Source organism: Gymnogyps californianus, chromosome 11 (genome assembly GCF_018139145.2).
Source record: "Gymnogyps californianus isolate 813 chromosome 11, ASM1813914v2, whole genome shotgun sequence".
In the NCBI taxonomy this organism is placed as follows: Eukaryota; Metazoa; Chordata; class Aves; order Accipitriformes; family Cathartidae; genus Gymnogyps; species Gymnogyps californianus.
In genome coordinates this window covers 17,661,596-17,681,584 of record NC_059481.1, presented here as the reverse complement: position 1 = coordinate 17,681,584, position 19,989 = coordinate 17,661,596, and the positions used below count along the sequence as shown (strand labels likewise).

The 19,989-nt window shown below is 46.4% G+C and overlaps 1 long non-coding RNA gene across 1 annotated transcript; it reads right to left on the bottom strand.

Moving 5' to 3' along the window:
- Window positions 1-6,173: 6,173 nt before the first annotated feature.
- On the bottom strand, window positions 6,174-15,627 carry LOC127020651 (uncharacterized). The gene is made up of 4 exons (XR_007767095.1): window positions 15,438-15,627; window positions 13,528-13,757; window positions 9,713-9,866; window positions 6,174-6,490 (listed from the first exon to the last, which is right to left on the bottom strand). It is a non-coding gene; the product is annotated as an uncharacterized LOC127020651 (long non-coding RNA).
- Between the last annotated feature and the right edge of the window lie 4,362 nt (window positions 15,628-19,989).

Here is a 19,989-nt window from a genome sequence, read left to right as displayed (position 1 = left end):
AGTAACGATGCCTGCTATTTATATATGCTACCTGGCTGGGGAGGGCTCTGCGCTTAGATACATAACAGAATCTGCCTTAGCCATCTTTATGAGAAGGTGAAGGGTTGAGCAGGCAGTGAACCAGCACTATTATCCTGCCTTGCCCCTAGTATAACCCAAATCAAGGCTGAGATGTTGTGGGTAGATCAGTCACTGTATCTCTGCCCATGGGGTCTTTCAAAAAGGCAGGTTTCAAGCACTTTTACAAAATTCCAGGGGTCGGATTCAGCCCCTCCTCGAGCCCTAAATGACCTATTAAACGTGGTGGCAAGTCCAGGGAGTGTCTTCACATTTGCTTTGAGCACATCTCTGAAACAAAACATGATCCCGCTCAAACAGACTTTTGCTTTGATTCACCTTTCCCATCACCTTATCTTCACTATTACTTTAGTATGCATAAATATATTAAAAAAGAATGTATCTGCCAATATAATTTTCAAATCAGAACCTCCTGAGTTATGATTGCCTTTTCCCAGAGAGCAGTATGTGACAACTCACTTGAGTCAACATGGGCTTGTAAAAATGATCTTGATCGTTGCCAAACCCTAGCTGTGGCTGGTTCTTAATAAACCACCAGGCAGGGAACGGCTTAATACTCATTTAAAAACTTCAGTTCTGAAAACCATGGAAATCTGGTCTCCTCTTACCAGCTCTTCTGCCAGTCCTGTGCAACTCAGTAGGACTGAGGCACCAGAAAGGCTTTTAGTGGTTTATTTAGGGTCCAGTCCTACACACCTTTGCATATCAAACTCCCATTGCCTTTGAACTGCAGAGGAAAAGCCTGAAAGTTTTCTTAGTGCTACTCAAGCTTGTATAAAAGGGAAATTTTAATGCTTTCCTACCTCTACCAAGCTTAATACATCAGTGTTTGCAAAGAGCTGTGAGATTCCTACATAGAAGATGACAGAGTATAAAGTTATAATTCGCAAACAGCCTATTGATGTTTTCTCCAGAGCAGCCAAATTAATGCAATACCAAGTCCTTGTCCATGTTCTACGTAATTAATTCAACACTCAGATGACATTTCATTTAATCAAGACATATCATATCTTCTCTTTCAGCTGAAAGAAACACTGAAGTTATAATGAAAACAGGTCGATATATCAACTACCAGCAATTTTTCTCTGTGTTTCTGCTGGTCCCTGAAAGCCAAAAAAGAGCTGATGCTTTCCTTTCCTGATCTGCTTGCTCCTTATTTGATACTCCTAGTGATATGACAGTCAGTGAACTTCTCAGAATAGAGAAGATTTACATTACATTTGTTCACAGCAGAATTGGTCACAGGTTTTTTTCCCCCCAACTAAAAGTGTGTTTTCACATAAATAAAAAATAGAATTGTCAAAGGAGATCTGACCATCTGGTCCTGCATCCTGACTCCGATGGGGATCGGCCCCAGCTGTTTCAGGGGAGGTTTGTTCCCAGTCTCCTTCTGTAACAAGCCAGTTTGCATCCTGAAACAGGAGGGCTTCCCTCCCTTCCAAGCTTTTAAGAGACAATTTGCAGCTTTCCAATTCTTTTTTTTTTACATTTTACAAAAATTTCCCAAATATTTTACATTGTGCTTTCAGAAAGGTACTGCAGTTAATAAGGAGTCAGCCAGCTTTTCTGGGCAGCAAAAGAGCTGGCTCTTGCACTCCCAAAGTATTTACAGCCTTCTGTGACATGTTTAACAGAGAAAAGCTTCACGCTATAGCAGATATATCTATATTTGCCGTATCTTAGCCAAGATTTCATGAGATAAGTTCAGCTGCCTTCATATTGTACGTAAAATATCGCAACCCCTTTCCCGGGGGGTTGCTGGAATTGCCATTCTGGTTTCTAATGAGGGAAGGAACTGGAACACTGTAAACTTGCAACTCTGTCCGCTTCATGTAAATCAAAGCACAGCTGCAAAATTTGGGAACAGAAAAAAGTGAGGGGAAAAAAATCTCCCACCACACACATCCAAAATATAAATACTCCTGGCTAGTAAATGTCACTTGACACTCTCACATCAAACCTGTCATCAGCTCGAGCGTTTAAAGGAAAAACACTGCTGGGGTTGGGTTCACAAATCTGTCCCTAGTACTAATTTACAAGTAACCCTTCTATATTAATTATTCCTAAGTATGCCACAATGACACATCAAATTTGCATGCAAAAACCTAGTGTTAAAGTCTGAACAAGCCAAGACCTCTGAGAAAGCACTGCATGTAAGAGAAATGTATTGTTTTAAATAACTACCTACTGCTGAGCTGGGGCACAGAACATATTTGGAAGTAGTAAAACTGCTGGAGAGAAGCAAGAATATTTTGAAAACAATACGTTTGGGTCCTGCTAACATTGGAACAAATGAACAAACATATATTAAGGTTGGTATAAGGTGCTGTTTTGTTTGTTGTTTTTTTTTTTTTAATCAAATAAATGCAAGTATATATTTGCCTAGTCTGCTGATCCCTGGAGGTGGGAGTTATCTCTGCTTTGGTCACAGCTGTAGCAAACACTTGGAAAATGCAGGTAGCAGAAACCATTGCAGTTCCCCAGAGGCTAAGCAGTTTCAGGGACTATCCATAGTTCAGTGAAGCTCTAAATCAAGGTAGCAAGCACTGGCCCTGTTGTGTTTTGCATGGACCTTCCCACAGCGCACCAGGATGTTTTTACCTCATAACAGATACCATCAATGCTAAGCAAATTGCTTGCATAATTATGCATATTTGCACAGTGCCGTCAGTTGCAGCTGATGTCACTTGCTGATTATCTTTCTCCTAATTTTTTCATCAATGGAAGCTTGTTTTTTTTTATTGGTGACTCATTCTGCAGCATTTATTATATGCTGTGCCATGCCAGGTGTACTTTTAACACTTGCTTTATTGCCACAGACATGTTGTTTCAGATGGGGATGAGGTGGGAAAGGTGTCTGGCTGAATTCACCCTTCCCACCCCAAGGAATGTTGTTATTAATTATAATTTATGTGTCATATTAATCACATGATATTATTTATAAAGCAATCAGTCATCCACATACCAGTTATAAAAGGATCAAATCTTATCATGCCCTGATGAATCAGAGTTCAGTATATTTTCGGTTTCCCATAATCAGCTGGCAAAGGCTTGCTTTCAAGCAAGATGCTGTTTATTTTTAGATTAGTAATGAACAAACATCAGGAGTCCATAGGAAAAATAGAGGGAGAACCGCTTCTCTGGGAAATGGAGTGATCCTAGAGCAAAATGTTTGTCCTTAGTGCTGTCACTGAAAGCAGCAGTGCAGAGACAACACCTAACTGTTCATTACATCACACCGTCCATCCAAAAAAACTGAATAACATACAAGTTTGGCCTCAACATACCATCCACCTTTGGGTATGTAATCACAAAGATGCTTCCCCAGGGCATGAAATCACAGGTTCATACATAGGAGCTACACAAGAAACAGGTTGGCAGGGGATGGGGAGGACCTGTGGTGTGTATTTCATGAGATGATCTCCAAGACAGGCTGCAGAAGACGGTAGCCTGATCAGATCTGCCATTAGGTAGAGCTTTACCCAAGCCACAACAATTTGGGAAGAAGTTGAGGGATGAAGGAGCCTGGTTCTGGCCCATCGCAAGCTGTGTGGCTTGCTGGTTCCCATCCCACTTTTTTAGCCATATGAAATGAAAATATGACATGAAAAGCTGAAGTGTGACAATGAGGGGACACTCAGGAGCCGCATACTTGGCTTCAAAAGCAAGCAGTCGCTGAAAGTCAGGCTGTACCTGCAGTTCGTGGACAACAATAGACTCGATTCTCCGGAGACTGAAGAGGGCATGAAGCCTTTGACCTGCATGTCACTGGTTCAAAACCCAGACGGATTTTGTGAATGATCAAAAGTGATTCCCGCCTGATTGTTGTTTGTGCCTTTAAGTAAAATAAATAGGAAAGTCTCACTCCAACTCTTAGCTGCCCACAGCCTGACAGCCACCTTTCAGCGCTCAACAGCAAGATTTTCAGTGGCAGCCCTGCACCTTTGAGAAGAACAAAACCTGCAGTCCAAGTGAGAGACATGCCGGGGTCACCGCACCCCAGCTCACTGCAACTATCAGCAGCCACAGACATGAAATACTTCCCTGGAACCAGCTTAATATCTACAGCAGAAGTCTGAAATCCACCATTATAATCCTAAGCAAAATAAATCCAGGGAAAGACCCCATCTAGTCACAGTGGATCAGGACTGGGAAGATGGGAGGATGTTTGCACGGTCCCAGCCCACAGCACATGAGCCTTCATCCTGCAACATCATCAGGTTGAAACCTCCAGCATCCGTTTAGATAGGGGACACAAGGTGCTTGCTGTGTCCTGGGAACCTGCTTCCTCCATGAATATCACAAATTTAGGGCTTTTTGCAATAACCATATACATCTACCACTGACAGTTATTCTGAAACCCAAGGAAGAAAAACCCTTGCGGCTCTCCCAGTGCAACCATGACTCATCCTTCAGAGAAAGGTGCGGACAATTAAGAGCATCTGTCAGGAGAGCCAGTGACAAATGACTTTCTCTCATGGCTCTGAACACACATACTTTGGTCCACAGCTTTGGCAACTCTCGAGTGTTTGGGAAATATATTACTCCGCAGCAGTCTCCCCCCAGCTTGTTTACCTAGCGAGCACACTTAATAAGGAGCCTGTTAAAAAGGCCATGGTTATGGAGCACTCCTGGTCTGTCGAGCAATCAGGCTGGATTATGGTGTTGATCATTAATTATTGGGGAGGGGGGAAGAAGGGCAGGCTTAAATTAAAAGCAAAACTAGAGTTCATTATGCACATAGTAAACAGGGCATAAAGACAAAGGCACTCAGCTCCTCCCTATAACCATACCTGGGACCAAGGGATCAGGGCTCTCATGCCGGTTCACAGTGCTGCTCTTGCTCAGTGAGTAACTTCACATTTCTGTTTCTCTGTGAACATCCAGGGCCCTGTTTCTTTGTCAGAAGAGCAGTTTTGTTATCAGAGATAACTCCTTCAGTCTGTGGCTGAAGATGATGCTCACATGTGACGCTTCATCAGGCATGAACAGCAGGGTTTGGGGCTGCAGGGTGTCCTGTGTGTGGGGAGGCTGTGAACCACCCTGGGCCAAACACTGCCTCTTCCCAATCACTCTTAAACCCACAGAAAACAACCCATTGCACCCCAAAACTGCAGCCACTCGGGAGCATGTGGTCCTGCTGCGAAGACACAGGGAGGTGAGACTAGGGAGGGGGGGAGGAGAAGTGGGGACTGAAGCTGAGTCTGGGGAAGGGAGGAAAGATGTTTCCCTAACTGTTTGTCTTCTGCAACTCAGCAGCAACTTGCAGTGATTCTTCATAATGCTTATTATGGTGACTTTTTAGGTAAAACATAAATGGACTACCCCAAACCATCCATTTTGATGCCTCAAGGTAGAAACACCGCACAGATGACCCCCTCCAAGAGGTGAGAACCAGCCCTCATGGCGTGCCTGCTTTCTCCTATTCCCTTCTTAGCATCATCACAACAGTGGCACTGAACTTTCAGACCACTGCACAAATGTTGCAGCATCCCAACACAGGGGATGTGTTGTCTGACCAACAGTCAAAACCACAGGAATAATAGTCTGTACATTTGAACCTAAATCTAGTCTATAGCAGCATATGTTGTTCAAGCGAAGCTCTGTGAGCTCTTCTTGAATAATATTTCAGATTCAATTGCTTGAGAAATTTATCCACCACTTTTTACCATCCTTGATGTTGCCTTCAAGACCTCCTTGATTCCAGAGTTTTAGCATGGAATTAGCTGAGTTGTGGGGTGCAAGCATACAGACATGGTCTCTACAATCTCAGCGAAGAGGTCTCATCCCCTTTCCACCACCCGTTCCAGTGCCCTACCATCCAAACAAACTTGCCACTACTCACTTGTTTCCAGCCCACAGAGGTGCAGTGCAGGGAAGTCCCTGGTAACAAAAATAAATGAAACCCATTCCCCAAAACCTTCCAGGAGGAAACGCTGCAGAGCACAGCAAACTTTTGGCGCACCCAGGTCTTTCACGAGTGGCCAGTCCAGCAAGGACATTTGGCTGATGAGCAAGCTCAAGCTCACCTCTGGCCAACCCTTACACAGATGGAAACCACTGACTCAAACCCAGGTTCCCTGACTGCTCTCCCCACCCATCCAAGGAACCCAGCCACTTTGTCATCCCCCTGGAGCCCTCTAGTACTCATTTCAAGCTTCCCACCCTGTTTTCCGAACCAAGCTGGGCTCCTCCTGGCTACTTCCAACAACAACAAAAATTTCTTCGGCAAAAGTCCCGATATCTTAGCATCTGCAGTCAAATCTCACTTAGTAAGCATGCATGCCTCAGAAGAGGACCCTCAGACTTGGTAGATCTCATGGGACATCTTTGCTGTCAAACCCCAAGAGAAGCCGCAGTGCTCCTCAGGTCAATGCAGAGTGCCGTTCTCTCATACCACCTTTTCCCAGGACTGGAAGGAAGGAAAAAAAAAAAAATCAACAAGAGCAAAAGCACAGACAGGTCTTTTGTCTGAGCTGCCTATCATTGTGCAGCCAGATGCAGAGTTTAAAGGAAAGGATTTATATGACTGCCTTGCCAAACCAGGCTCAGATGCTTTTTCCAAGCTTAGGTAAAACGTAAGAAAAAGATCAGTTTCCCTGTCTGCTTTAACTCATGGAAGGAAAGAGATTGACTTTAATTAATTTTGCCTATAAGTGAGCTGCACTCCCTGGGTAAGGACCCACAGAAACTTAACATAGGGTTGCCCAGAAGAAAGGCAAACCTGACAGTAAGTCAGGTAAAACGGAGCTGACACCACTGTTTCTTATGGAGTCTTACTTGCAAAATTCACAATTCACTGCACATCGTCAGCTTGGAGGGGTCACTTTCCTCCTAGATACAGCCAAGCAACCGCCTCATGCCCTGCCCATACACAAGTGTCAGTAGAGACAAATCTGAACTGAAATTTAATGAATCCGGCTAATTCATTATTTGAAAGACTTATGTGTTTCAGTTTTGTTTCATCTTGATGGTTTTTTTTTTTTCTTCCAAGCCAAGCACACCAGATGGCCAATACCACTCTCATTGCTAGGTACTAATCAGCCACCTCCATATGATATTTGCCATGAAGAATTAATACAATTAGGTCAGGATGTAAAGACATCATATTATTCATGGCAATAAGCCCAGATTTACTTTTTATTCCTCCTGCAACTGCCTGCAGCCCGGGTGAGGTCAGAATCCAGGTCCCTTTTTGCTGCAGTGAGCTGAGCTGCTCCACGTCTCATTGCACAGCACTTTTGCAGCTGCAACTCTTGTTTCCCTTCCATAAGAAATAGTCAAATTCAGCTTCAAAAGGAAACCTTGCTAAGAGACGTCCAAGTATATGCTTAACAAAAGGATGATGCCCTTGTAATATCTCACCTGTATTTTTCCAATTTTATTTTCCCCTTCTTTTTCTGTCACTACAAAGGACGCAAGCAATATGAATGGACAACTGGTGAAAAGTGCTGGACAGCCTTCAGCTGGCCAAGCCCTCGGAGCCAGGAGCTCACAAGAGCACAGGAGGGAAGACTACTGCCATGCACTTGCACACCCCATCACGGTGCTCCTCCCTGACCGCTCACCCTGAAGTGGATCAGCTATTTGTCGCTGCTTCATTAATGCTTTTTTTTTTTTTAAAGTCATTGTTGGTTTTTCCTTCCTTTTATTTTTCATATCTAAGTAACTGAAATATAAACAATTTTTCCTGCAGCAGAGGTTAACCCAGTGGCAGGACCCAGGTTTGTGTGGGAAGGATAGTCCCTCTCTGTTCTGCTCTCAGGGCACATTCCCAATTCCCACCCACAATGAGTTTGATTTAAGGGTCCTCTTTCTCAAGGTTTAAGGCTGTGAGCAAAGGTGGGATTGCCCAGTGATGTATGGGAAATCAAGTCTTGATTCTTCGCTCTGATAAAAACATGTATGAGGCATGATTTCGGCCAAGTTGCTTGCTTTTTTCCTGTGCCACAGATTCCCTGCCCCTACCAAAAGTTCAAGCCAAAAATCAAAACTATTCTCTGTACAGTGAGCAGGGAGGCAAAGTTGGAGGCAGAAAGCTCTCAGATTGCAGGACAGGATGAAAGCCAACCTGGGACCTGCTCCCGGGCAGCCAAGGGGCCAGGACGATTGGCAAGTGCGATGCAGGGCTGCCGTGCCATCTCCAGAGGTAATTTCCAAGTCGGGCTCTGCTGTCTCACACTGCGGCCAACATGCCAGCAGGCCTGCCCGTAAGGCAAACCCTCTCCTGCAAACCACGCGATGGCTCTGCTCTGCTTCCTCCAGCTACTTACAATTCAAGACATCTGTGTTTACTCCATGACCCATAACGGAGGGTTGTTTTCCCTGGAAGGGCTCCATCACTGCCTCTCTCCTGGTGCTTACCATGTGTCCATTTAAAATTTTTTTTTTTTTCAAGAAAGGTCTGCATGCTGCTATTTTCAGCACCCTCCCCATGTGCTAGAAGCAATTCATGCTTTGGGACACATGGCAAGGACTGCAGAAATATTTCCTGTTGGTCCAAGGAGAGGCTTCTCTAGCAAAAAAACATAATAGTGCTTCAAAGACCCCATTCCCCATGTACAGCACAGCACACAAGGCAGATACAGTACTCGGAAAAAATTTGCTTTTGACACCACACAAAGCGAAAACCCTACGGAGAGCCAGAAAGCTTAACAAGTCAATCCTCTAATCTACTGCAACACAATTTCTAAGGCAAAATATACTCCTTTTTACTGCACTTCATGTTGTTACACAAGGGGAATACAACCTTCTTGCCTGATCCCTGGATGGAGCAGACGAGCCAAAATTCTCTGGACATGGAGCTAAACCCCAAATCTGTTTCTAAACAGCTCAGCCACAGCCTTCATAGCTGGTCCCATCTCCTGTTGTCATGCAATGTAAGGAAGGCATGGTCCCTTCTCAGGACTGCCAGCCCTCACTCCTGCTGCTGAACACCCTTTCATTTTTCTCCTGTGTGACAGCAGGATGACCGAGTTGTCATCTCATCACCTCCCTGTGGCAAGAAACTAAGGGACACTAATTCACTGACCAGGACCAACCTCCTGAACTAATGTCCTTCACATTCACGTAAATCCTTTCTCATGCTCTCCCATTTCACTTTGTGACCCCCAGGGGAAAAAAAAAAAAAAAGATTAGCATAAAGCATTCATTATTATTAATACCATTATCATATAGTAGGGGAGATTAGAAGGCACAGGTAGCAATGTGGGCTGAGTGGAGCAGCCCAGTTGGGTGGATGGGAGGAGGCAGGAAGGAGAAGGGGTTTGCAGGGAGCCTGCAGAGCAGCTCGAGGAGGAGGGCAGTGCCGGATCCTCACGACCCTTTCCAGCATGGAAGTGGAAGTTTGTTCCCTTCCTACAGGACCCGATTCCCTTTTGCCCTGCGCTGAGATCTCCTCACCACCCTGAGAGCTGGGAGGTGCTTGGCTGGGACTGGAGCCCATGCAGGCTGCACGTGGCCAGACCCCAAAGCAGCACATATGTGCACCCTCCCTCCTCCCGGGGGAGCGGGGAGGGGGTCAGCCCGGGAGAGCACAGGGTGCGGAGCAGAAGGGGCTTTGAAGGCTGACAGCCTCAGGTGCGAGCGTGTGACTGCAGACATTCCTGCAAAGCAGGAGCAAGAGATTTGTTACCTGGAGATGGCTGATGCTTGATGAGTGATGTCTTCATCCAGCTGTCCAAGAGGGGGGTTATTGTGCCTGCAGGCAGCTTCTGCTTCATCAGGGCCATGAGCCCACATGCAAGACTTTTTAAGGTCCTCAAGACATCTGTGAAAGAGGGAGAGGACTGAGGGGAAAAAAAAAAAATATTAGCTGGGGAAAGGGTGCCTCTCCTGTTTCCGTGTCAGCTGGTGGAGAGACATGGAAGGCCTTGCAGAGCTCCCGCCTGCCTGCACACTCCTCAGCATGGGACCTGCAGAAACGTGTTCCCCCTCTTAACGAACTCATGTCACTAATCTGGCAGCCAGCCCTCAAAGAGGGGATTGCTGAGCAGCCACAGCTCTGGAGAACAGACAGAGTGGGATATATGGAGTTTTCAGCATTTTTCTAATTTCCAGAACTCTTTTTTTTCCAGTGAAGAGGCATTCCTCTGGATAGAGAATGCCAGGCTAATGACAATAAGCCTGGTTTTCTGAGGAACCTGTCAAAGAAAACTAACAAGTACCCCATGTACTAACAAGTACCCCAAGTACTGCTAGACGAAAATCAGAGGGGGGATTGTGGAAGAGAATATTTGGGTATGTTGTGGTGAGGAGCAAGAGCCTGAAGGAAAGGCCATTATGCAGGAGAGATGGGCTCCTAGGTATCATCCCACCCATACTGCTGGATGGTCCTGCAGCCTCAGAGAAATGAGCACATTACTCTGTGCTCCACTCCCCTTATCTGTAAATTCAGGCTGGTTCGTTACCATTGCATTTTTAGAGTCAACACATGAGGTTTGATTTATTAGTGCCCATAAAATCCTTTGCATTCCAAGGTGGGAGTTTTCTGCAGCACAAACCTCACTGCCGCCTTCTGCTGCCAAAGCACGCCCATCGCTTCTTGGTGTTCACCAGACCACAGCAAGAAACTTCCTGGGTAGCACCAAAATGAGATATTTTCCTAGGATGTAGTCCACTTTTCCTTCTTCTCACATGGATTTTAGGCTTCATAAGACACACCTCAGAGAACCCCACCTCCCCACCATGCAACCACAGCTACAAGACTTGGCACTTAGCAGATCCGGCTCTCAGTGGTGAGGATGCAGCCCAAAACATGGCACCTCTGCTGCAAGTGGAATCAAGACCACCCACCAGTGCTGAGGGGTTACTTCTCATCCCAGAGGAGGCCTGGACATTGGTGGGAACAGCATGACAGCTACTGATACTTCACAAGGGCATGCACTTCTTGGCCATCAGATGGGAACAGTCTCCATTCACTCCTTACCCAGCCTGGATTTCAGTTAGAACATCACACTCCTGCCTTTCCCCTGCAAAGTCAGGGTCAGACGAGGAGCCCTGGGACATCAAGAGGAGGCAGGGAGACAGGCCAAAGATAAGTCAAGGTAAGAGACATGCAAACAGGCACTCCCTGCCTGCTCTGATCAGTTGGAGCTGTTCAGGAATACATTCAGGTTTGGCTAATCCTCTTTTAGAAATACATTTCAAGTACTATTTCCAAAGGTCCTCAAGGCAAGATAGCTTCAGCTATAAACCTCTTGGCTAAAGAGTGAAACCCAACCACACTCAATTTACGTCCCCGCCTGAGGGCATGTCAGTATTACACTGGCTTCTGGAGCTCCAGGTTTATGGCTCAGCAAGACGGAGGACAGGAAAATGGATGATCTTACATCTTGTCTGAAAGATGCAAGGCCAGAGGGGTTTTCCTAGTCTACATTAGGAAGAGGACTGAAGATAGTGTTATGGGAAAGGATAATTCCTTGTGTTTGCACTCAGACTTGCAACACCACAGATGCTGGGAATTTGCTTTCCAATTCATCCCAGCAGCCATTGCCACCACATGGGGAGAAGCAGGGGACTAGAGCAGGGTGAAGACTGTATGAGCATCAGATAAAGAATGAAAGGAACCAGGGAGAGCCTTGTGCTCTACAACTGGGTGCCAGTTACAGGTCTTCTACTCTTGAACGCTCCCATTTCTTTTCCAGCAAATATATTTCCACTTGATGCAGTGCCCTCAAAGCCATGTCTGGAGGCTCAAGCAGCCCAGAGGACCCCAGGACTTGCACAACTCACTCTCCAGCCAGACTCACCACAGGCCATTGCAGAGGGGTTAAAAGGCTTCGCATATGGCTCTCATTGCTCTTCCTTTTATCCTGGTCATGCCCAGCAGGCAAAGGAGAGCTGGAGGAGGTGGGGAGAAGGAAGGGGGGTGAGAGAGGGTTAAACTTGAGGGAGGCAGGGAAATAGCCTGGCCATGGTTTTTTAGCACAGCCAGCAAGAAGGCCGCCTGCCCGCCTCAGGGGACTATTAAGGGACTATGGTGACTTTCATCTCCAGGTCACTAGTTCAAATCTGGTCCAAGTCAGGGACAACAAAGGTATTATGTGAAATTAATTGCTGGTCTCAAGTCCAATTCCTAGTACATGTGTGTCCATTTCAGTAAAACTTGCAGAAGCTAAAGACCACTCGAGCACAGGGGCAGAGAAGTGAAGGGTGATGAAGATCCTGCCTCATACCCAGATGGAAACCCGCCTTCGGCAAAGGTCAGTGTGATCAAACAGCGCTTGTTGTCCTGCTCTCTCCATTTCCAGAGGTATTGTTCTCACACCACATATGCTTTTGTAGAGAAATAATTTCAAGATTTCAGATTCACATACCCTGAGTCAATAATTCAGAGTAATGAGTAACCCCTAACATGATGCTGGAATCTTTCTTTCCCAAAGAAAAATGTCTGAGCTAACAGGATGGAGTTAGATGGGGAGATTTATAGGGCAAGGGACAGCCTCTTTATTCCAATTTTGCACAGCCATCAGCACAGCAGCTCCTCACCCACAAGCACAGGAATAAGTGCAGGGTGGAGAACCCTCTCACTGCTTTGAACCATAACCAGGCAGCACCGCTTCTGGCTCACAGTGAGAATCAGTGCTCTCATTTCTCTTTTAAAGAAAGCAAATGAAAACGTTTGAGGGAAAGCCACTCACCAAGGTGTTTAAAAAATAAAACTAAATATCAAAATACTTTTAAACTCACATTCATGGAAAACACATTCAGCTGCTTTAACAGAGCAGGAAACTACCGGACACAAACAAGAGGGTCCACAGCAAATTGTCCATGTTAGCAAACCAACAGTTCACGCCAATTGTGCTCCAGATGGTACCTCCATACCACCATGTGGGACTAGGGGAAAACACATCATGAACCTGCCTTAGTTGTTCCTGGGCTGTCTTTAGGGTTGCCAGAAAACAGCTGTACTGGATACAAAAGGGCATTTTGTAGTCTTCCCAGACAGCGTGCTCCCGGACAAGGGCTGAGCAATGACTTCAAGAGCTCCCAGCATTTATTTTCCACCTTTAAACAGGGCGACACACAGCTCTGCCAAACTCCCACACTGGAGCAGGCAGTCGAGGAAGGACTGCTCTCCAGTCAGCAGGACAGACTCATCCCCCAGCCGATGCTCACCCATGACACACGCCAGCTCCCTCATGCTAACCAGAAGCATTACCTTGTTTAATTTCTCTGTCGAAAGTGACAGCAGATGGTCTCAGCTGGGAAATGTTGCTTGCCCCTGGAGTTACAGCTGCATCTCACCTGACTGCTCGCCTCTCCCAATTAGAAGCAAATCTGCCTCCTGTCAGGCAGCAGTTCATTCTGCCCCTACAGCCCACCCCATACTGGCTCTCATTTAAAAATAAAAGATTGCTTTTTCTGAGCTGCTTATTGCTGCCTGCATTGACAATAATTCTGTGGAAATTGGTCGTTGCCACCGCTGATGACCATTAGCATGCTGACCTGCTTTGACTTCGCCATCAGCTTTGAATATCAAATCAGTGATTAACGACTTCCAGTAATGACCCTGCCAGGAGCATCCCTGTGTTCCTCCAAGACGACACCCTCTGAACTGGATCATTACAGGAGCTTGTCATTTGTCAGCAATTTAAAAGCTGATAAGTCAGCAGTGCGCACTCAGGGATGAGACTGTGCTGGTTTCCTTGATGTCTGTTGTACTTTTCCTTCTTCACCTGCAGAGGCAGATAAAATTCATATGGTTATAGCCAGTCTTGTTTGGTTAACATCATCTGAGAGAATAGTATGAGGAGAATCACTCCTTACTTGCTCCCTTCTGATCCTCTTTCCAAAAGCATCTAATATTGCCCATCTAAGGCTGTGATTCAAAAAATACATCAAGTCCAACATTTGTTGCCCAGTTATAGCTCAAAGACATGATAAAAAATGGTGTAGAGTACCATTCCAATAAAAACTCATTTTTCCAGCTCCTAAAATGTTCGCAGATTAATTCTGACAGATTAGGTGTCTATGTTGCATTCTGTGTTGCATTAAATAGCATCCGACTTCCTACATGCCTGCTTCCTCAGCATACAAGCATAAAACCAGTGCAAGTTCTGTACATGCCAACAGGTAACCCAGATCAGATGTATCACTGACTAGTCCAATGCACAAAGCCAGTACTAATCAGTACGAAAGTACAGCCTCAGAGGCAGGGTGCTGGGCAAACTAGACCTTTGGTCTGCCCAGGTACCTTAGCTGCTCATAGAAGAATAAAGCTTTAACAATGCAACAAAGCCTAGGCCAGAAAACCGAATCAGAGGTAATACAGCCACCCTAACAAAAACATCCAGTCATCCATTTGATACGTTTACAAGGCCTTTCAAAAGAGCTCCCTGGAGCTGCATCAAGACCAAGCACTGCAAAGAGCAGGTGAGCCATGCTTGGAAGCTGCCTTCACATCTGCAAGTGCTTTATGGTCCTAGAGAGAAAAAGAGAGAGGAAGAGGGGATCCTCTAATGAGGTTATTACCAGTGCCTGGCACTGCAGCAAGGCTGTACAATGCCTGCTACACTCCTCCCTCCTACAGGAAAGGAAAACCCTTTGTGTGAAGGATTTAAAGGGCTCTGACTGAGACACCGAAGGTACTATCTCTCAACAGAAAGTCAGGGCCATGGATCAATTTGGTAAGCAAAGGAAAAGTTTCTAATGTTTTCAGCACACAAAAGCAAAATAAACAGCAAAGAGTCTCCACCACCAGATGTGCTTGTGTGGTTTCAGCCTTGATTTATCTGGCAGAATGGATCTAATTTAGACTTACTGGATTGCATTTGGTGCACAACCTCTCCGTGCCCCAGTTTCCTTCTTATTTGCAAAGGGTTAACTCTGACAGACTCAAAGACAACCAGAAGTTCCTATTTCCTTTGGACCCGTCTATTCCAACTGTGAGCAACAGCTGTAATAACCAGGTCCCAGGAGGAGGGAAACCGTCTTATTTTAAAGCAAAACCTGTCATTCACATCAGTATTGCCAGCATGCTCAGAGACATATAGAAAAAAAGCTGCTCTCCCCTGACCCCATTTCTCACGCAACACTGACACAGAGCCCGATACTTCATACAGCAGCAAGTACAGAGTGATCCCAAGCTCAAATAGGCGTCCTCATCCTACCATATAGATGAGCCATATCTTACTGCAGGCCTCTGGGGACCCTGCCTTCCAGCATACACCAGCCCCTGCAAGCCATACAGACAGCTCTGCATCTTGCAGCTGCAACCAAGCAAGGAGGGAGCCAGAGCCATAACAGCACCTTCCCTACAGCCTGTAGCTTCCACGCACTCCCCCCCCCAGCCCCGCTTGCTTGCTGGGGAAGCGCCACAGCAGAAGCAGAAAGATGCAGCTCTAGTTTTTCCTTACCAGTAGTCGAACAAGTAGACACCCATCAGGAAGCCCTGCCAAGGCTCCCTTCTCCTAGCTGTCCTGGGAAACTTTCTTCTAAGCATTTTTATTTGCTCCACTGCAGCCTCATTCCCCCACCCCAGGTCTCTTGGTTTTGTTTTTCAATCCTTCCACTTGCTTCATAGCAAATTTCCAAATCATAATGACAAAAACAAAAAACAATAACTAAAACCTTCCCCCTTTTAAGCAACAGCTATTTCCTTTTCCAGCCTCCCTTTAGTAAGTTCAGCAAGGAACTAGCTTCCTCCAAGGATCCAATCAGAGGTTCTTATCAGTTAGGGTAATTGGCACCCAGCTGAGCCTGTCTCCCAGTTGGGACCCATTAACACTCAATTAAGACAACCCCCAGGCCCTGCCCTCCTCCCCGTTACAGCTCTCCTCTCTATCAGTGCACAGGTCTGTACGCAATACCCTCTCGAGGCCATGTGGTTGTCTATCCATTGCGTGTCTGGAAAGGCACGGATAATGATAATGAGTGTAATGAGCAGGCCATGTTCTCAGGGAGCTTTGCACATAGCCGTTCTCCTAGCATTCGAGCTATGCAATTAGCCTTGCCCCCACGTCGCAGACAGGACACCACCAGCTTTCTGAGGGAAAGGCAGAGATTTGGAAAGCGTGGGGTGCTCCCATGCAGAGCTAGCTTGCTCTTGGTGGCATCAGGTGGGGGATCAGTCCCTAGTGCCTTCTGCTATGCGCTAGGTCCAATATCTCATTGTTTGTGAGAACAGCACCTCTACTTCCATGGCCCTGGGTAGACCTAAGTAATCTTTTCAAGGGCTTTTTTTGTTTTACCTAATCATAAGGGTCAGAAAGCAAATAATAGCAACCTGACACACGGGAAACAAAAGAGCTCAATAACCTTCTTTAACCTCATGCTTTCTTTAAAGTCTTGATTCACTTCGATTGGCTGTTTGGAGCTGATGTCCTGGGACACTTTCACACGGCTGGGCGAGGCAGGGAGCTGGCCCAGTTGTCCTCTATGTCCTCTCCTCCACTGCGTCCACAGCAGCCTCCTCTGCAGAGTCCCCCAGGGCTGCAGCCCCTGTTCAACCACATAGCCCTGGGGAATGGAGAAACCAGCCCTCCTCTCCCCTCTCCTTGCCACGAGCCCTCTCCCCACTTGAAGCTGTCAGCGTTATGTTGAACCCCCTCCAGCTACTCCCTAAACACACTTTAAATCCCCTGTCAAACCCACAGGAAAACAGTGCATGGTCTTTTTGCCCATAGGGTTTGATCTGCATCCACCTGCCTACCTGTTTGTTCAGGAGCTGTGTCTTGCTCGGTTGTTGCAGCCCTGAGCAAACCAAAGCTGCCAGGGAGCAGCATATGTTCCTTCCTTGCTCTCCTCAGTGATTTATTTCTATGCCACACATCTCCAAACAGCACACCAACGTTTGGTCTAGTTTTAATATATACATTAAAATATCCATGTCTGCATTTCCATGTGTATATAAAAGCAGGGGGACAGGCAAAGGGAAATTTGTCAGATGACCTAGCAACTCAAAGCCAGCCAGAAAGCATTCCTTCTCCCATGTTTCTGAAAATAACTGGTGCACATTTGACTTCAAAGTAATAAACAGTACAGACATTTTCCAGCCATATTTATATCACTGTAGGAGGACGCAGCAGGAGACTGGGTTAGTGAACTAGTTTTTCTCTCTGCTGCTCGTGTTCTGGATGAAACTGAAGCAGTACTTCCAGAAAAATCATCCGTTCCCAGGTGAAAATCACTTTCTTTTTCCCTTCTCTCGTCTGCTATTCCAGGAGGTTCAGGGAATTCACATCAGCATGAAGCAATAGTCCCACCATCTCACTGCTGCAGTCCAGCTCACAGGAGAGGGAGGAACCGGCGTTGCCTGAGATGGGCTTTCTGGCTCTGCCTGGTGCATGGATACCACCTGTCTTAAGTGTCTGAAGTAATTTACTTCCAATTTTCGAGGTGTTTGAACTGATGATACTAATTTACGTCCAGCATATTAGACTCCTAGGGATGCTTGTTGGGACTGACCTTCTGATCACTCTCCTATTTAAGCCTGAATGTATTCTGCTCATGTTTCGAGATCAACCATGTTATGCCTGAGGCCTGTAATGACTGTTACTACTGCTTTTATGAGCAATCTCCTAATTGACCGTTTGCTCTGCAGTCCCAGATGGCAGACATCCCACCAACATGGGCATCACCCTGCGACTGGTCAGTCACACACAACCCACCCGAGTCCGTGATCCCTTGGCGTTCCTGGTGATGTTGTGAAGGTGATGTGGATGTGCTCAGGGTGTCCCAGACCTCCTAAGCACAAACAACGGTAAATCATTAAGTCAGAGAGCTCATTCACAGGGAACTGACTCTCTCCAGTAAGATCTCTCTCAGGAATTTTGCACCAAACTGTGGATCAGGGACTGCTAACTCAGGCAAGGAGAGATAGAGCACCCTTGCACAACAGACCTGTGATCTCCACTGGGCTTCGTGGGCTCCACTTTTTCCACCCTGTACAAATAATAACAAGAAAAGATGACTAAAGATATGGCCACACTGGCCTGGAAGTAAGAAACTCCTGAGATCTATAGCCATCCTCAACACTTACTCTTTCAGCAATCTCAACGAAGTCATTTAACCATCCCATCTCTGGTTTCCCTCCTGTAGCACAGCTTGTCTATCACACAAACAATCGTAGCAATTCAGGTAGTCTTGCAGGTGACTGTGAGCAACGCACCCCACTTTGTTCTCTCCTGAGGCTGCCTACATCAACTGCAGAGCGATCAGCATGGGAGCCTGAATCCCGCCGCGTGGCACATGAGACTTAACCGCTCTTTATGGCAAAGTGGCAGCATCTTCTAAAAGTCATGTCCTAAAAGCAAGCCAAATTGTCATCCACCCGGCCGTAAAAAACCACAGGTTCTACATAAGGTTTCCTTCCATATGTGTATGGGCCAGGGAGGAATAAGTCTACCCTCCTTGGATGGAAGGTAGAAAATTATTTGTATTCTTCTCATTAAAGACTTTTTGGTATTTTTTTCAAAAATGGTTTCACCTATTGCTGAACTGCAGCTATTTCTAAGAAGAACTTGGCCAGAGAGCTGGATGAAAATGCATCGCACAGTTCCTCCAAAGGAAAGAAACAGGTGAAGGGGCCATCCATCACCACATCAAAGCAGAGCTCACCCCTTTGTAGTGCCCATGAATGAGACTCGTTTTGTCCTCCTAACAAGTGGGTCCTGCGCGGAAGATGGCCGCATTGATTCTCCAGCGGCTACTTTTAATGGCTGGGGCAAAACCAATCAACTTGATGTCATCGACAGCTTTTGAGACGTTGACTAAGGATCTCTGGAGGGCGAAGGGGACAATACAACCTGGAAAGCCCTCCTTCCTTTCAGCCTGCCCTGCACTTCCCCTCTGGCCTTGTTCTCTCTCTCCTCTTTATTAAGCCGCTTTTGTGGGGCTTTCACCCATTCTCTCCAATAGTGAAAAAGTCCAAGCGAGTGAATCTCCTCCTCCTCTTCCCCCCTCCCTTTTCTATCATCCTTTTTCAAAGTAGTGCTTGCAAGGGATGGCAGGGCTTTCAGTGCGTTGGGGTCCCTGCCATGCCGCTTTGTTGGCTGCCCCAGCATTGTGCTTCCCAAGGCAGTGCAGGTGCAGCAGGGTTTTGTCTGGGTGTTAAACGCGGGCTAATTAGCCGGAGGGAGGGGAACGGGGATTGCGGCGGTAGCATTCATTACAGAGAGACATTCAGGTTCCACAGGAACCGGGATCTGCCCGGTTAGCGCAATCCCGGCTTGTTTCTGCCCCCGCTGCAAGATGGGAGAGACTTTGGGAGGCAGGATCACACCCCGCGTGGGTTCGCTCGCCTCCTCTCCACTTGTATTTGCCACTATCCAGGGAGTCATCTCTGATGGGGAGAATAAATTGCCGTCAGCTCTCCACAGCACTCCCACACCCCAGGAATGGTGAAATGACATATCGGCTCAGGAAGCTGTGGAAAGACACAAAGCCCGGTAAAAAAAACCTGCAAATAATCTGCACGTAAAATACCACGGACAGCCCTGGCATTGAGGGCTGATAAGTGAGGGTCTGCCCTGACTTCAGCAGTTTTTCTTTGCAAGCTCTCATGAAAATAAATCTATAACGTACACCATATGCAGTTTATGTGGCATTCAGTCTGGATATTTATTTTGAAAGACAGGAGTCTTTTCTTGGTTTCATTTGTCACTAAAAAGGAGAAAGAAGAGGCATAAAGTAAGCAAAAATAGAGATACTTTGACCCAAACCCAGAACATCAATGGCAGCAATTTCACCAAGTAACAGATATGAGTTTCATCCCAGGTATTATTGTGCGCTAGCTCCAAGGTGTTTGGCACCAGTACCCTTCAGAGCAGCACTTGAACAGACATCGAGTAAACCACACCGATGGCCCATGCCCGTGAGCCAGGGCACAAACCTCCATAAGCTGGTAGAAAGAAAATGAGAAGTTGTTGGGAGTTGAGGACTATACGTCCCCTTGGGTCCTCTGACCTC